The sequence below is a fragment of the Mustela putorius genome, unplaced genomic scaffold (assembly GCF_011764305.1).
Source record: "Mustela putorius furo isolate JIRA1106 unplaced genomic scaffold, ASM1176430v1.1 tig00003834_pilon_pilon_pilon, whole genome shotgun sequence".
In the NCBI taxonomy this organism is placed as follows: Eukaryota; Metazoa; Chordata; class Mammalia; order Carnivora; family Mustelidae; genus Mustela; species Mustela putorius.
In genome coordinates, this window is record NW_025421987.1 from 59947497 (window position 1) to 59964874 (window position 17378).

The window sequence follows — 17378 nt, forward strand, 5'->3', positions numbered from 1 at the left end:
CATATAGAATTCTGTATCAAATTTCTTCTCCCAGTAATTTGAAGAGCTTATTCTACTGGTCTCTGACCTCTACAGTTTCTATTGAGAAATTAGATTTCACCCTTTTGAATGTGTCATGTGTCTGGCTGCATTCAAGTTTTTTCCCTATACCTTTGCCATTTAGCACTTTGACTATAAAATGTTCCTAGGGATGGTTTTTTTTAATATTTATTGTATTTAGGGTTTTTTGACCTTCTTGAATCTATAAATTAATGTCTCCACCAAATGTGTGAAATTTTCAATAATTACTTTTTATTTATTTTTTAAAAGATTTTATTTATTTATTTGACAGATAGAGATCACAAGTAGGCAGAGAGGCAGGCAGAGGGGTTGGGGGTGGGGTGGGGAGGAAGCAGGCTCCCTTCTGAGCAGAGAGCCTGATGTGGGACTCGATCCCAGGACCCTAGGATCATGACCTGAGCTGAAGGCAGAGGCTGTAACCCACTGAGCCACCCAGGTGCCGCAATAATTACTTTTTAAATTATTTTTTCTTTCACATTCAATTACATATAAGTTAGACCTTTGAATATTATCCCTTAATAACTCCTGGAGGGTCTGATTAGTGGTTAAAATCTGTTTTCCTCTTTTATTTTAATTGGGCAATTTCTACTTATGTGGTTCCAATTTTATTTTTTCTTCTATCTCCACTCCTATGTTGAACACTTCTAGTGATTATTTTTTCATAGATTATATTACTTAATGCTGGAATTAGCATCTTTTAAAAAACACACAGCTATTTGCAAACTGAAATTTCCATTTTATTCATGATAAGCATATTTTCCTTTCCATCCTTGAGCAGAGATACAGTTGCTGCTACAAAATCTTTGCCAGCTAATTCCAATGTCTGAGTCATCTCAGGGTCATTCAAAAAAACCTGCTTTTTTGTTTGTTTGTTTGTTTGTTTGCCTTTTTAAATCTTGAGAATGGGTCATATTTTCTTGTTTCTTTGTATGTCGAGTAACTTTGGATTATATTCTGGACATTTTAAGTGTTGTGCTGTGGGAGATTCTGGATACTATGCTATTTCTCCAAAGAGTTGTTGCTGTTGTTACAGCAGGCCCTTAGCATGATTAAATTCAGAGTACAAACTCTGTCTCCTGGGCAGAAGATGCAATCTCATTTCTGAAAGTTTAGTCTCTGCTGGGCCGTCTGGAGTCTGCCTTGCTAATGCATGGTTCGGAGGTCAGCCAGACGTGTGGGCAGAATTAATAGACAGAATTTATGGTTCCTCCCTCTGGCTTTCATTTCTGTGATTGCCCTCTTGCTTTCTGAAGGGTGTGGTTGCCCCAAACTTTGCCCTCTGATTCTTTAGCCTAGAAAGACTGCAAGCTTTCTAGCAGAGTCTTAGCCACTCCATATGACAGAGACTGAAAACCTGCTGTCAGGCCAGAAGTCTTGAAAATGGGAGATCTATCCAGTGCTGTTCTCTTCTTTCAAGTGTCAACTCGTTCTGTCAAGATCTGAGATGTTATTTTACCCTACCTACCAGCTGATAAATAAGCCTGTCACTATTTCATGGGTCAGAAAGAAAGGCTTTATTACTCCTGGCATACCAAGCATCATCGGTATCCACATCTCGGCGTTGATTTCCCCTTGCCCCCAAGTCCCACACTGATGACTCCATGGGCCCAGATGGCTGCATGCACACACAGTGGGTTGTTTACAGGATAGGAGCACTAGTTTGAGGAATCTAATTCTTCTATGTTAAAGTAGTTAAAACCTATTCTTTGTTTTAAGAGACCTTATATAATCCCTCTTTTGTCTCTTTGTCTCTTTTGTCTCTTTGTCTCCCTCTTTGTCTCTTAAGAGACCTTATATAATTCCTCTTTTGCTCACTATGGATTCAGTGCTGAGTAATGGCCCAGGTTACAAGTGGTCGGGGCCTTACGTCCTAGGCATAACCACAAAGAACACACTGGGGCATTTAGGGTCTCTGGCAGACTGTTTCTCCTGACACTGAATATGTCTTGTTTGGATTGATCTTCAGTGCCTTCAGTTGTTGTTTTATATATTTTCTTCAAAGTTTATGGTTATTATCTTCAGGAGGATTATTCTGACAGGAGCTTATTTGACCGTTATAGGAAGTAGAATAGACCACTGTGCTTTTGTAGACCACATTTGCAAGTGGTTTGGGAAGAGCCCCACCCAGCACTAGTCAGCTCCCCAGCCTTATAGTAGGTGGATCTTGTTTGGACATCATAAAGTTAGTCACGAGTGAAAAATCAGGCAAAGGACAAGGCCCTTGGGTCCACAGACATGGTCTTTCTGGCCCTTTTCTTCCACAAAGCAGTGAATCAGCGGATCTGAAACACTTTCATCTTGGATTTGGTTTAATAAACTGAGTTCCCAGGAAGGAAAATGTCAGGCTGTTCAGGAACTCATAAACTGTATCAACAGAAAAGCTCTGAGCCTGATAACCAGGGTCTTCCATCGACTTGAGCTAATATGAGAGAAGAGTCATCCCCTTGAGGAAATCCCAGACCAGGGTGCAAAGAATGAGAAGACAGACAGTTCTGCCTTCTTTGCTGACACCAGCAGATGGGGACTTGCTATCATCATGGAGTTCCTCAAAAGGCAATCCTCCCGGAGGGTAGAAACTTGGGCAGGTAGATTTGCAGAGGAGAGAGTCTTCCTACAACAAAGATAAGAAAGCAGCTGATGCATACTGGATTCCTCAATCCTGCCATCTTCCTTACCATCTACCCACATCTGGCTTTTACTACTCTCCCTTTCTCAGCAGGTGGAGTGACCCTTTTAAAAATTCAAATCACACTGTGTCACAGGCTGTTCAAGCCCCATCACACTGAGAATAAAATCTGAAATTCTACTTTTGATTCTGTAAGATCTGGCCTCTAGCATTTTCTCCAACCTCAGTTCTTATCTCCCCATTCACCAGGCTGACAGTGATATGGTCTCTCCTTTCCTCAAACACCCAAGCATGTTCCTGCCTCAGGGCTTTTGCACTTGCTGTTTCCTCCACCTAGAATGCTCTCATCCCAGAAATTAGCACAACTCCCATCCTCCTCCCTCACTTCATTCAGTTCTTTGCTCAAATATTACGTCCCCTTTGAGACCTTGTCTGGACAGACTATCTAAAATAATAATCACTGCCATTCTTTATCCTCCTTACCCAATTTATTTTACTTTATAGCGTATCACTATTTGGTATGATATTGTATATTTATTTGTCGGGGTTTTTTTTCCTTGTTCTTCATATGAGAACATAAAGTCCTTGAGGGCAGGGTGTTTTCAACTCTATTACTTGATGTATTCCCAGCACCTCAAATTGTCTCTAATACATACTGGGTTTTGATATCAACTGGTATTTATAGAATAAAGGAAGGTGTAATCTTGTTAGCATTAAGAGTAGAAAGAATATCATATTGTAGCTCAGACTCCATGCTCTGAAAAGCAGATAAGAAATAATTGACAAGAATGGTGGCCCATGAGCCTCTCTGTGAATAAGTAAGGTAGACTACTCTCCTACCAAATTAAACATAAATATGCTAAAGGCAAATGTGACAGCAATAATAAAAGAGCACACTTCTAGAGTAGGGATTCAGTCCAGTCACATATTCAGCATTTGAAGAACAGTGGAAATGTTTTGTGTTAAAATTGAGTACTTTATTTCCTTCCCAGTAGAAGACTTACAATTCACCTAAGTAAGTGTTAAGTAGTCATGAGTGTTCATGATGACACTGTATGATCCAAATGCCTTTTAGGAGATATGGCTAACTCAGAATATGGAGTTAGAAGCATTTTCTACTCCGTAATGTTTTGTTTTTTTTTTTTGTTTTTTTTTTTTTTTTAAATTTTTTATTTTTTATAAACATATATTTTTATCCCCAGGGGTACAGGTCTGTGAATCACCAGGTTTACACACTTCACAGCACTCACCAAATCACATACCCTCCCCAATGTCCATAATCCCACCCCCTTCTCCCAAACCCCCTCCCCCCGGCAACCCTCAGTTTGTTTTGTGAGATTAAGAGTCACTTATGGTTTGTCTCCCTCCCAATCCCATCTTGTTTCATTTATTCTTCTACCCACTTAAGCCTCCATGTTGCATCACCTCTTCCTCATATCAGGGAGATCATATGATAGTTGTCTTTCTCTGCTTGACTTATTTCGCTAAGCATGATACGCTCTAGTTCCATCCATGTTGTTGCAAATGGCAAGATTTCATTTCTTTTGATGGCTGCATAGTATTCCATTGTGTATATATACCACATCTTCTTGATCCATTCATCTGTTGATGGACATCTAGGTTCTTTCCATAGTTTGGCTATTGTGGACATTGCTGCTATAAACATTCGGGTGCATGTGTCCCTTTGGATCACTACATTTGTATCTTTAGGGTAAATACCCAATAGTGCAATTGCTGGGTCATAGGGCAGTTCTATTTTCAACATTTTGAGGCAGCCACTCTGGAAAACAGCATGGAGGTTCCTCAAAATGTTTTGTTTTTTTTTTTAAGTTGTTTCTCTGACAATGAGACAGATTAGGATACACTGACTCTTCAATGCTAATATTGGCACGCTTGAGAAATATGGTTTTCAGGCAGGATTTAACAAGATGGAAAACACCATCTTAAATGCCTATATATACAATATGTGTATATAGAAATGTTAGTGTATATGTGTGTCTATGTGTATATAGTGGTTGTGGGCTATGTGCCAGATACTGTGGTACAGATATAGTACTGGGCCTAGACCCTGGGATTACATAGGTAAATCACAGCCCCATCCTCCAGCAAGTGCTCAGCCTGATATGAGAATTGGAAATATAAACAAATAATTAAAAATCTGGGTCATATGGATCTAATAGAAAAACATTCAAAGTATACAGTTGCCACAGCAAAGAGAGTGGTCAGCTCTGTCTTGGAGTCAGGAGAGCTGGAGAAGATAAAGTCTAAAAAGTTTTGGGGAGATGATTAAGACAGCAGAGGTGGCAGTACAGTTAGTTAAGCATCTGACTCTGGGTTTCGGCACAGGTCATGATCTCAGGCTTCTGGGACTGAGCCCTGGCATCAGGCTCTACACTCAGCATGGAGTCTACTTGGGATTCTCTCTCCCTCTCCCTCTGCCCCTCCTGTTTGTGCTATATTTCTCTCCAAAACTAAAAATAAATCTTAAAAAAAAAAAATAGCAAAGGTGACAGGCAATCCAGGTGTTGGCTCTCTTTCTTCCCACTCTCTTTTCGAATTCTTGCCTCTTTCCCATAACTTTGGTGTTTCCTTTTGGCGCCTACTGAGCACCAGGCTTCCCCAGTTTTGCATAATTCTTGTCTTTGCCTGGTACTTCATCTGGGTTCTTAAGCTGTCTAGCTGCTGACTCCATGGAATTCTGTTGCCTGCACCTATCCACCACCCCAAAGCTCTGGCCTAACACTCAGCATCCCTTCTTATCCACACTTTCCCCCACCTTCTTGAAGAGGTGAAAATTTAGACAAGGGTAACCTGGACAAAGTAACAAAGGCCCAAAAATGCATGTGGAAGGAGTCACCTGAAGTTTGGAACGGGACAACAGGCAAGAGACAAAAACAATGATCTGTGAGGCCAGATATCTGTGGCAGGTCGCAAAAGGCATGGTACGCCATGGAAAGAGTTTGAGCTTTGTTGTGGGGGCAGTGAAGGGCTATGGTTTGCTGGAAACTATACCACTTGGAGGTTGGATTGAAGGAAGATGCAGTTTTCTAGGACAAACTACAATAAGACTAATACTTCTGTGGACACTAATCTTCTCTTAACACAGCCCACATCCACTAGACTTCCCAACTGTCATCTCTCACTCTTGGCACATATTTCTATTATGGTTATGTCTTCTAGGATATGAATTTGGTGCCCCTATACCATTTATCTGGGCCACCTCTGTCTTGTAGCTGTGACATTATTATATTAAATGTAACTAGAAGATATAGTTAGTATCGAGTTTCATCAAGTTAGTTTCAGCCCATTGCTGTGGCCAATCTGTCCTTCCTCACTGTGGGCCAACTACAGATTCAGGAAACATGTCTTCTGGTCTCAGCAAAATCATTTATGGAGTTGTTGAATGGAATGCAGTACAGTGCAAAACTGTGTTGCACAGCATTAATGATCTCCTTCCAGAGAGAAATATATCTGTAATCTGAGACGTTTCCAGCTAGATGTTCAGTCAGCTACAAAATCACTTGACCCCACAGCCCATCTGGTGCATCTCTGCCTTGTTGGGATAGAGGTGTTTGATATTTATACCATTTCTCTAGTCTCCCAATCTAGACATCTAGTCTAACTAGAATAGTAGTATCTAAATGGTGAGTGAAACTCCTTTCTAAAGAGAATTGGATACTGGAGGTAGGGAGTTAAGTCCCTTGTTAACAGTCATAGGTCAAGTCAGGAAGGGGATGGAGATAATTGAATGGTAAGAGTAGAGGGAACCAGGGGCCTGCTGTCCAGCTGGAGCCCTGGAAGAAAGCTGCTTTTCAGAGAGACTATATGCATCAGGGGCATGATAGGAGGGTAGTGTGGGCACACAGAGCCTTTGTAGCCCCAAGGAGAGGGAGAGAGCAGCTGAACACTCTCAGTGTCCCACGTCAAGTGGGAAGTTAGCTGAGAAAGAGCATCAAAGGGTGAAGTCATCTTACTTTTGTTAATGGAATACCATAGAAGAGAACAGCAAAGACCACCCAACAGAAGACAGTAGAAGGACCAGACCATAGACTCTTAGCAGATGGGGACATAGAGGCCTTTAATTATCTTAAGTCTATTCGACATTCAAGGGAGCCCAGACCAGGCTATATTAAGATGGAGAGGTAAATACCTTTCCTCATTCAACAATGACATTTGCATAAACCTAGAGCTTATAATTCACCCCAAGGGAAGGGAAGGGAAAGGAAGCCTTAATGAGACCAAGTTTTAATTGCAAAATGTCTTTGAAATCTTAGACATTTCATTGACTTTCCCCAAATATAATTAGATGAAGTTTTCTGAAAATGAGTCCCTGAGATAGTTAATGGGAAAAATTTAAGACCTGTTTTCTTGCAAACCATGTCCCATCTGCCTCAGTTTCATAGTAAAACAATAAGTGAGAAAATAGGACTGGCTTTGTATGCTTACCCATGCTAGCAGCTGAATTCGAGTTTTCACCTCTGTCGCTGCTAAGTGCGTATCACTGGCCCTGAATCCACATTAGACTTAGCAGTATAAAGTTTCCAGGGCTTATTTCTTCTCATTTTAAGAAATCAACATTTGTCTGTCTCTGCCCTTCAGGTACTTTTGTTCATTATAATTTCTCCTAGACCCTTGGTGGGTCTCAGTTCTCCTTTGAGACATTTCTGCTTTTTTAATTGAGAAGGTTGTCCTTCCTGGAGGAAGATGGGCTCAAAAGCGAAGCTAACTTTTGCTTCCAGTCATCACCAGCTACAATACCTCACCTGCTCTCGCAGTTCTTTCATCGATCCCCTGAGACTGTGCCTGACCCAAGGAAGATCTCTGTTGAGTGAATGAGTGCTCACAGCATCTTCTTCTGTGATCCCTGAGGATGCTGAGTGGTCCTTCAGTGCTTTTGGTAAACTTCAGTTCACTGACTTCCGGCCCCCCAGGCTACACTACAGGCCTTCCCAGAGCATGCTGGATTTACTGGCTACTGGTTCGTTACTTTGTAGCGAACCCCCCCTAGCATCCCCACTTCTAGGTTATTACTTTGGTGCTCCTCCTCTAGATGGTGCCTCTTATCTCTTACTCAAGCTCTGCTTTCAAGAAAGGGGTAAGGAGACTGAACCCCTTCCTCATCTTGAGTAGAGCCGATCCTTCTGCCCAGGAAGGGTTCTTGTGGGTATGGAGGTGGTTATGGCCCCAGGGCACTGCAGGACAGGATCTCCTTGTCCACTGTCAATGCTCAGCCCCTGGAAGCCTGCTTCTAGAAGACCTGAAGCGATTGATGTAGCTTTGCAAACAAAGATTTTTCAAGCTGTTCTTTATAATGCTCCCAAGATTCTTTTCTGAAGGCTTTGTCTCCTTTGTCCCATAGATGGTCTCCTCATGGGTGAGACAGTCCTGCGTGGGCCTGGTATTCAGAGGCTGCTGGAAAAGAGTCAGGGTCAAGCTGAGGAAATGCAGAACCAGGGCTAGAGTCCTGTAGATCAGCGGGGTTCCCCACTGACAACAGAGGTTCGGGGCTGGCCCAGGAACAGCTTTCCAGGGTACATGGCTGGAGAAGGAAAAACTAGTACAGAGCCAAGTTTTCTTTAAAGCTAACCATTCCATCTAGAAGAATCGCTTATAGGGGTACTTGGGTGGCTCAGTCGGTTAAGATTCCAACTCTTGATTTTGGGTCAGGTCATGATCTCTGAGTCCTGGGATTGAGCCCCTCCACCCCCACCCCAGCTCCGTGCTCAGCACAGAGTCTGCCTGAGATTCACTCCTGCTCCCTTTGCCCCCCTTCCTCCCCGCCCTTGCACACACTCTGACGCTCTCTCAAATAAATAAATAAAACGTTAAAAAATAAAAGAACCCCTTTTAATTCCTTCTTAAGATAATTTAAAAAATATATATTTTTAAGTATAGACACTTGCTTAATTTATATAGGAGAGTGTATACATGATTTTTAAAGCAAAATTTAAAACTATTTTCTTTCACTTTTTTGTGGTACTGAAAGGTATTTTTTAATTTCTGAAACCCTGGTGATAGCAGATGGTGGTAGGCATTTCTTTTGCATGTCTGTTAATGTCCTAATGTGGCAAAATAAAAGTTAGCAACCTTATGTCCAATCCCCAAATTGTTTTAGAATGTTTACTTGCACTTGAGATCTGGGCATCTAGAAACCCCTAGTGTGATGAATTCCCTGTGGACCAAGTTTTGGCGGCAAGGAGTTGAATTTTGCCCAACAGTCTTTTGTCCTAAGACCCACTGGGGTAAGCCAAACAACCATTAAAAGAGGGGGTGAGGGAAGTGTCTACACCAGTGGAGATGTCCACAGGGATCTGGAGATTCTCTCTGCTCTGCTCCTCTCAGAACGTGCCTGAGCTCAGGGCTCTAAGGCTGGAATGGAATAGGACATCCCGATAGCTTTTCTCTAATTTGCTGTATGTAAATATGTCCTCTAGCCTGGCATGGTCCTGAACACTTCACAACTCTTAACAAATTGTATTTAAAAAGTAAGCCTTGGGGCGCCTGGGTGGCTCAGTGGCTTAAGCCTCTGCCTTCAGCTCGGGTCATGATCCCAGGGTCCTGGGACCGAGCCCCACATCGGGCTCTCCGCTCAGTGGGGAGTCTGCTTTCTCCCCTCTCAATGCCTCTCTGCCTACTTGTGATCTCTGCCTGTCAAATAAATAAATAAAATCTTAAAAAGAAAAATAAGCCTTGAGTAGTATATGAGTTTTTAGATTCAAATGAATTGGTGTTTTTTGTTTGTTGGTTTTTTTTTAGGTTATTTCTGTATATTTTTTAAATATTTTTTAAAGGTTATTTCTGTATATTTTTAAAATATTTTTAAAGGTTATTTCTGTATATTTTTTGTATATTTGCATTCTTGATTAGAGATTGTGGACATTTCTTTATTTGAGTGGTATATTTTAAAAGAGGAAGTTTATATACGAGTAAAATGGTCAGACATAAGTAATTTGATGCCAACCTTTTAGCTTTCACACAAGGATCTCACTCCTTCACTTTTCACCAAGTTTAGTCATCCAATTTCTTTTCTTGAAGTGGGTCCTTTATACCCTTTCCCTTTAACCTGCTCAATTATACTGTATTTACTGATGTACCTGTGCATTGCATTCCCTTGGACCCGTCTGTCTGGAATGAGTTAGTGCGTCCCCTAGTGTGTGGGTTAGTTCCAACCAGTATCTGTCCTGGTTCATTGCGGTACAAGCACAGCTTTTCCACGAGGAATGTTGGCGTCAAAGTGAAGAATGTCTGCCCCCAAGAGGTGGTGTGGAGGCCTCCATAGGCCGTACACGTCTACCCTCCCTGGAAATGCAGTGATTTCTACCCTGTGCTCAAACCACTGTCACACCAGGAGGCTTGAGTTTTCTTTCAGAAAATATGGCCATTGTGACACAAACTGATTTGGTAAAACATAAAAGTAATAAGGAAGTAATATAATACAGAAAGTGTTTGGAAGTGTTTGATTCTTATGAAAAGCGTTTTATCCTTACGTTAAGCAAAATAAAAGTCATGCGTATGATTTGTGACTTCTTCTGGGGAGACGAGTTTCACCCCTGGATTTTATGATTAATTGTTCATTTCTAAGTTTAGATAACTAAGTTTGGTCAGAAACCTACCTGCAAAACAGTTCTCAAAATCCTTATCTTTTCCTAGTGTAAAACCTCACAGAGCCTTGAAGCTGGCCCAAGACAAAATGGGAACAGAGCTAAAATCTGTTTTGGTCATGTTCCTGCACTTCTCTCCCTCATATGCATCATTTTACTCTCTTTGCCCTTCTTTCCCCTACTCCTTTTATTCTGGAAAAAGAAATACATACACATGGTGAAAAGTTGTTCATACAATAGAGAAGTGTACAGAGCAACAAGTAAATCTCCCTCCCTTAGCTGCTCTTGGTTTCTCTACCCTGGACATGTCAGGTATGTTCCTTGCATCATAATAGTCTATGAATACATAGGTATACACATGCACACATGCATATACATCATACAGTACATATATGTGTGTATGCACCTTTTTTCCTTAAAAAATAGTGATATACTATGCTCGTTGTTCTTCATCTGGCTTTTTTCCCTTGAAAATAGATCTTGGAGATCAAATCACATCAGTGTATACCTGCGTCATTCATTTCCGTAGAATATTCCATGGGTGGTCCTTGGGTAGCTGTACTATAGGTGGCATATAAAAGGGTCCCTATCAATGAATGAATTGTTCCTAGTCCTTTTCTGACCACAGACACATGCATGTACATATAGACACAATAGCTACACTAAAAAACAAGATATGTCCATTTTTAGGTACAGGTAAAGTGTATCCATAGAAATGACTAGAAGTGAAATTGCATGATCAAATGTAATGTCCACTGAAACTTCTCATGCATGTTAGCAAACTGGTCTGTTAAAAGATAGCTTCTCCTATCTGGGATAATGTTTGAGAATGCTGATTTCCCATGCCCAATAATGAATAATACTATCAAAATTTTTTATCTTTGCTAATCTGATAGGTAAAAAAAAATGGTATTAACATGAAGTTTTAATCTGCATCTTTTCACACATTCAAAATTCACTTGTGTCTCTTTTAGTCAGCTTTCTGTGAATGTGTTCACTTTGCAGTTGAGTTATTGGTCTTTTTCCCCTGAAATGTTTAGTTTTTATATTGTCAAATGATCAGGCTTTGGAGTTTGTGTCATGCTTTGAAAGTACTCCCAGACAATTTTTGAAATCCAAAATTTTCTTCTAAACCTTTAGGTTTCTTTTTCTTTTTTCTTTTTATTTTCTTTACATTTCAATCCTTGATCTTTCTGGAATTGATTTTGGTGTAGTGAGTGTGTCCCCTTCTTTATCTTAGGGGAAAAAAAAAAGAACACCCCCAGTTGTAGCAACATGGGCTCAGGGAAATAAAGACAAGTCAAGTGGACCGGCTACACCATCAATGAGCCTCCTTTGCTGACCCATACATTCTCCCCTCTGGCTCTGAGCTTTTTGACAAATGCGTGATACCTTGATGAAATGATGTGATTGGTGTCTCAATGCCAAGACCCATGGAAGGGCCTTCTTTTTTGTATCTCACTTGCAGCATGAGTTCAGAGTTACACAAACCTGGCAACAAAACTCTGCTTTGCCCTTGTGAATTGTGAAATTTTAGACAAGTTATCTGAGTTCATCTTCTGCATCTGTGAAACTACGGACCACAGTCCCAGCACAGGGTAGATATTGCAAGGGTTCTGACATGAAAGGGGAACAGTGTTGCCTGGCCCAGTGCCCAGCACCTAAAAGCTGCCCAATAAGTGTTAGTTGAATCCTTGGTTTCCCTCTGGATTTTTTTTTTTTTCATTTAAATTTGTTTTTGTTCTCATATAAATAGAAGTCAACCCTAGTAGAGAATCATGGTCTCTAGTTTCCCATTTGGGTCACCTCCTCACAACCCACCTACGTTTTTCCCTGTACCAACTCTTACCTGGGACTCTCCCTATGACACCTGTCAGAACTCACTGATCACATGTGTTTACTGTGAACTTCTAAGCCCAAACCTGGAATGCCATCTGCATTCCCCCAACTTTCAGACTTTCTTACCTCAGGTCTAGGATCATAGAGTTTCCTCCTGATCACTCCCCTGACACTTGGTCATTTCCCTGACAGCAGCCTTGCCCTTCTCCAAATCCATGCTTAAGCCTGCTGCTCAATTACTACATTTTGCTTCTAGAAACAAATCCAATCACATTACTTCCCTGCTTAAAGGGTAAAACCCCCGGCGGCTCTGCATGACAGACAAAGGTCTCTGTGAGCTCATTCCTGCTGGCGTCTGGGGCCTTCTCTTGAGATGCTTAGAGAGTCCCCAAACACACTGTTCTCTTCCATACTTCTGTGACTTTGCCCTTGCTGTCCCGTCATCCCAGAATGCTCTTTCCCTTATTCTTTCACCTAGAAAACTCTTGCCATAGCTCAGGTCTGTGTTCCTGCCTCCCCCTCCTCCTCTCTGCAAGTTTACTCACCTCTCCTGCTCACCTCTCTCACTACTTTGCCTCTGCCTTTGCCCGAGGAGAGTGGCTTTGAGTCATCACTTTATATACACATCGACTATAACACTTATCACATGACACTCCATTATCCTCACATGGTGTTGAATTATTCATATCCACGCCTGCTTTTCCCTAGATTGTGAGTTCCCTACAGATGACGGTTACAGCTCTGTTTACCCCTAGCATGTCACCTAGTACATAGTACATTTTCAAAATTAGGTGTTAAAAATAAAATATTAGACCATAAATATCCAGACACTTTCTGGGCCTCTGGGTAAGGAATAATTGAGGTAGGATTTCTAGGCTTTGGGACATAAAAGCCTTTTTTTTTGCATTTAAAAAGTTCCGGTATAATTAACATACAGTATCGTATTAGTGTCAGGTGTATAATACAGTGATTCAGAAATTCCATATATTACTCAGTAGTCATCACAATAAGTGTCCTCTAAATCCCCTTCACCTCTTCCTCCCATCCCCCACCGACCTCCCCTCTGTTCATCATCATTTTTCTATAGTTAAGAGTCTGTTCTTTGTCTCATTATCTTTTTGTTTGTTTTGTTTCTTAAAATCCATGTATGAATGAAATCATATGGTATTTGACTTATTTCACTTATTACACCCTGTGCCTCTACCCATGTTGTTGGCAAATGGCAAGATTTCATTTTTTATGACTCCGGAATGTTCCAGTGTGTATATGTACTACCTCTTCTTTATTCATCTGCTGATGGACACTTAGGGTATTTTCATATCTTGGCTCTTGTAAATAATCCACTAAACATAAGGGTGCATATATCTTCTTGAATTAGTGTTTTTGTTTTCTTTGCGTAAATACCCAGTAGTGGAATTAGTGGATCATATGGTAGTTCTATTTTTAAATCCTTCAGGAACCTTCATACTGACTTTCACAGTGGCTGCACCATTCTGTAGGCATTCAAGGAACTATGACTCTTTGTCTAATTTTTGTTATCAAGAGTATATTTAAGATCAACAATACTGCTAACTGTAGTGCTGAAGGCTGTTACTGAACTAGTTTCATAATTGATGGGGAGAAAGGACCAAAATTCTTTTAAGCTCATCTACAGACTAAAATTTTGATCGGCAACTTGAAGATAATTTAACTCTTATAACTCTGATGATCCTTGGATTTTACCTGCTCGGGATGGCAAGGATTAAGGAAGTTTGGTTGTTGATGATTATAGTGATGAAAAACAAGAATAAGTTCATACACCTAGTGTACCAAGGCCTATAAGCAAGATTCATGTGATGATATTCAAGGACCATAATTTCAAAACTAAAAGATTTGTGATACATGCAGAGGAAAATGGAGTGATGGGTTTATGGCCTCTGGTACTATCAGGGCTGGGCACAGGAGCCAGCGAGAATGCTACTGCAGTAAAAATCAGTGTCTGACCTCTCTCTCTCTTTTTTTTTTTTTTTTTTTTTGGTCTTTGCCACCAAATTTACTAAATCTAACTAAGTCACATGGCATTTAGAGGTAAAGAAATTATTCAAATTGTCTACTTCTTCTTCTTTTTTATGATTTTATTTATTTACATAAGAGAGAGTAAGAGAGAAAGAGAGAGCACAAGCAGGGCAAGGGGCAGAGGGAGAAGCCAATTCCCCGCTGAGCAAGGACACTGACTTGGGACTTGATCCCAGGATCATGAATTGAGCTGAAGGCAGATGCTTAACTGACAGAGACACCCAGGTGCCCTCAAATTGTCTACTTCTGCCATAAGAAGCCAAGACTCCTCCTCTAGAGATAAAATTTCATTCTATATACATGAGATAAGTTGGGAATAAATCATCAATTGGGGGCACTCTAATTGTGGGCTGTGGGGAGAGGGAGCTGCTGTTTTGAAAAGTAAGGGTTGGTGGCTTTAGAGCTGTTCGCAGGGAGACACTAGAGCATTTCTTACTGGAGTCAGAGAGCCTGTAATAATAGTTCGACTTGGGGTGCCTGGGTGGCTCAGTTGGTTGAGTGTCGAAGTCTTGATTTCAGCTCAAGTCATGATCTCACGGCCCTGGGATCAAAGTGTAGTCTATCTCCCTGTCTGAAACACTGTGTGGTATGACCTAAGAGCAGATCCAATCCTCAGGAAGTTTATAATCTGGTTGGGAGGATAGTGTTTGTAACAGCAATGATGGTGCACGTCACTGGGTGACACATCCTGGTGTGCTGCTGGCCTCCAGAGAGCATGGAAGGTCTGTCTCTCAGCACCCCTCCCCTCACTGCCTGCTGCCCAGGGAGGGAGTCACAAAGCTGATTGGTCAAGTTCCAGGACACACGATTTGGGTCAGTTCTGTGGGTTTGCTAGTGGGCAGGATCACTGTGTGTTCTAAGGTTGTGCGTGTGGGCACGGAACTCTCTTTAGTTCCTTTTAGTTTGAAAAACGATGGCCCACTTTCACTTGGGAAGCCAGTAATGTTACTTTTGTTGGCATCTCTACTCCTTTCATGTTATTAAGCTTCCTAAAGTGTGATACATTTCAGGTTTAAGCTTAAGGTAGAGAAAACAAACCTACATCTTTCTCTTCATCCATGTCCCAGCTGCCAGTCTCCATGATTGTGCTTCGGGACTTGCAGTGGACCCACAGCCTGAAGTAGGTGGGCAGCATGCTCATTGCTATGTTAGTCCATCCTCGTACTTTGCTTGTATCTCCCTTGGCATCTCACGGATTCATGGGGATGGGCAGGCAATGTGCCACAGGGCAGGATCGGGCCCCCTAGGTCACCCCTAAGACCCCATTGACACTTCTGATCATGCTTTTAAGAAGATTTAGTCAGAATATATGGAAATTCCCAGAAGAGGAAAATTATTTCCTACAAGGACATGCTGAAGGATGTAAGGGCAGGCAGGAACGTGGCCTGGGTCGAGGACATGAACGATCCAGGGGGCTGGTTTACAATAAATGATTGTGAAGTTTTGCCCAAGAAAGCAAGAATGTGGGTCTCAGTATTATAGCCCAAGTATAGGCATGGCATCTGCATTTGATCAAATACTTCATAATATTTTATTCCATAACCATTCTTTTTTGACATTAGGAACATAAGGACTGTTTAATTTACTTTTCATAATAAAGTGTGGGGTAACAGGGTCTATTTCAAGTATAGTATGCCCCAGTGGGGGCCTAAGATAATAATAAAACCTTTCCTCCCCCCCCCCAATTATTTAAGTGCCTGCTATGTGCAAATTTCTGATTTTTACAATGACCCTGAATGTGGACTGTCCCATTTTACAGAAGAAAAGTTGAGGCTCAGAGAGGTGGAGTGAGTGCCCAAAGCCTCCTGGGTAATAAGTGGCAGAGCTGTTATTTGAACTTCCCATCTGTGGCTCGGTGTTTGTGGTATTGTGGTCTCTGCCCACGATTCTGCTTACTTCAAGGCAGCCCAAAGGCCTGTCTCTTAGTTACAATAACACCTGTGTCTGTCCTGGGCTGATCATTTACCCAGACAGTGGTGGGACATGGGCTACTGAGTGTACCAGTGACAGTGGCAGACTTACCCCAGTGTGGGTGCCTTCTCCTGCCTTTGCACCCCTGGTGCAGGGTGGGGAGCTCATAGCCCACCAGGGATAATGAGCCCCACTCCTGGGTTCATCACTGCTTCTCCTCTCTCTGTGTGGGGTCGTAGAAAGAGGCATTGCTGGAAGACAGTATAATTGGATTCATTTAGTCTTTTTTGCTACCTGGCGACATGAGGGAGATTCCTATCAAGGTTCTGTGTCTCCGTTCTCTCATCTGTAATGGTAGATGACACTATCTGTTCGATTTCTCTCTGCAAGTTGTCATAAACATCAAATATGATTATGGATGGAAACATAATTTCTGACGGTAGAGTGACATATGTTATCATTGTTTGTATCAAAGGGAAATTAAGGAATGCATTCTTTCTCAGTATTAGCAGCAGAGGCATTTCTGAGGGGTTCACCTAAGAAACCTACACATCGTGTTGCCCAGATGTAAGTGCGGCTCCACAGTATCCTTCACCACAGCCCAGTGGAAAAGTCCATCTTGACTAGCATCCAGTTCAAGTGAAAGGAAAAATCCATTGGGAACTGGCTTCTGTATAAGCTACAAAATTAAAATCCCTGACTTTCTTAGCAATGATTCAGGATTCCTTCTGAAAGGGGAGAAATCTGTTAACCACATGACCCCTCTTTCAGAGTTTGGGGGCTCACAGCCCTCCCGCACCATCCCTTTCAGGAAGATCCTTTTCCGAGGGTTCCAGGCAGCTCCTTCATGTTTCCAGCCGGCATGTCCTCCCTGTCCTCAGACAAGGCTCTCTGAGATAAGCAGCCAATTCAGAGACCTTGCAGGCAGAACCACCACCTGCACCTTCAACGGGCCTGTGACCATCTCACCTGTTGGTCCAAGTCAGCGAGGGTGAGGAGAGGAAATGGGTTTTATCAGTTAGGTGTCTGCTCAGACCTTTATTGCTGTTTCTTCATTGGCTAGCTCTGCTGCCAAGATGGCAGTTATATCGTTTGCATATATGATAACTGGATATTCAACTTCCGTTATTGTTTCTTACTGGGAGAATTGGAATCCCCTGAGTCCACACTCCCCACCCCCCAAATTAAGGTGAATAACTAGAGAAATCTTGGTTTTATCAAATAATCATTAATGAAAAGAGACACTCCTCCCTTAACGCAGTACACCAGTCTGAAAAAGGTGGCAT

General features: G+C 41.8%; 1 protein-coding gene across 2 annotated transcripts in view; it reads left to right on the plus strand.

Annotated features, from left to right (window-relative positions):
- The window catches only part of KCNAB1 (potassium voltage-gated channel subfamily A regulatory beta subunit 1), a 380466-nt gene that overhangs the window by 161822 nt on the left and 201266 nt on the right, over positions 1-17378 (plus strand). The window lies entirely within an intron of this gene.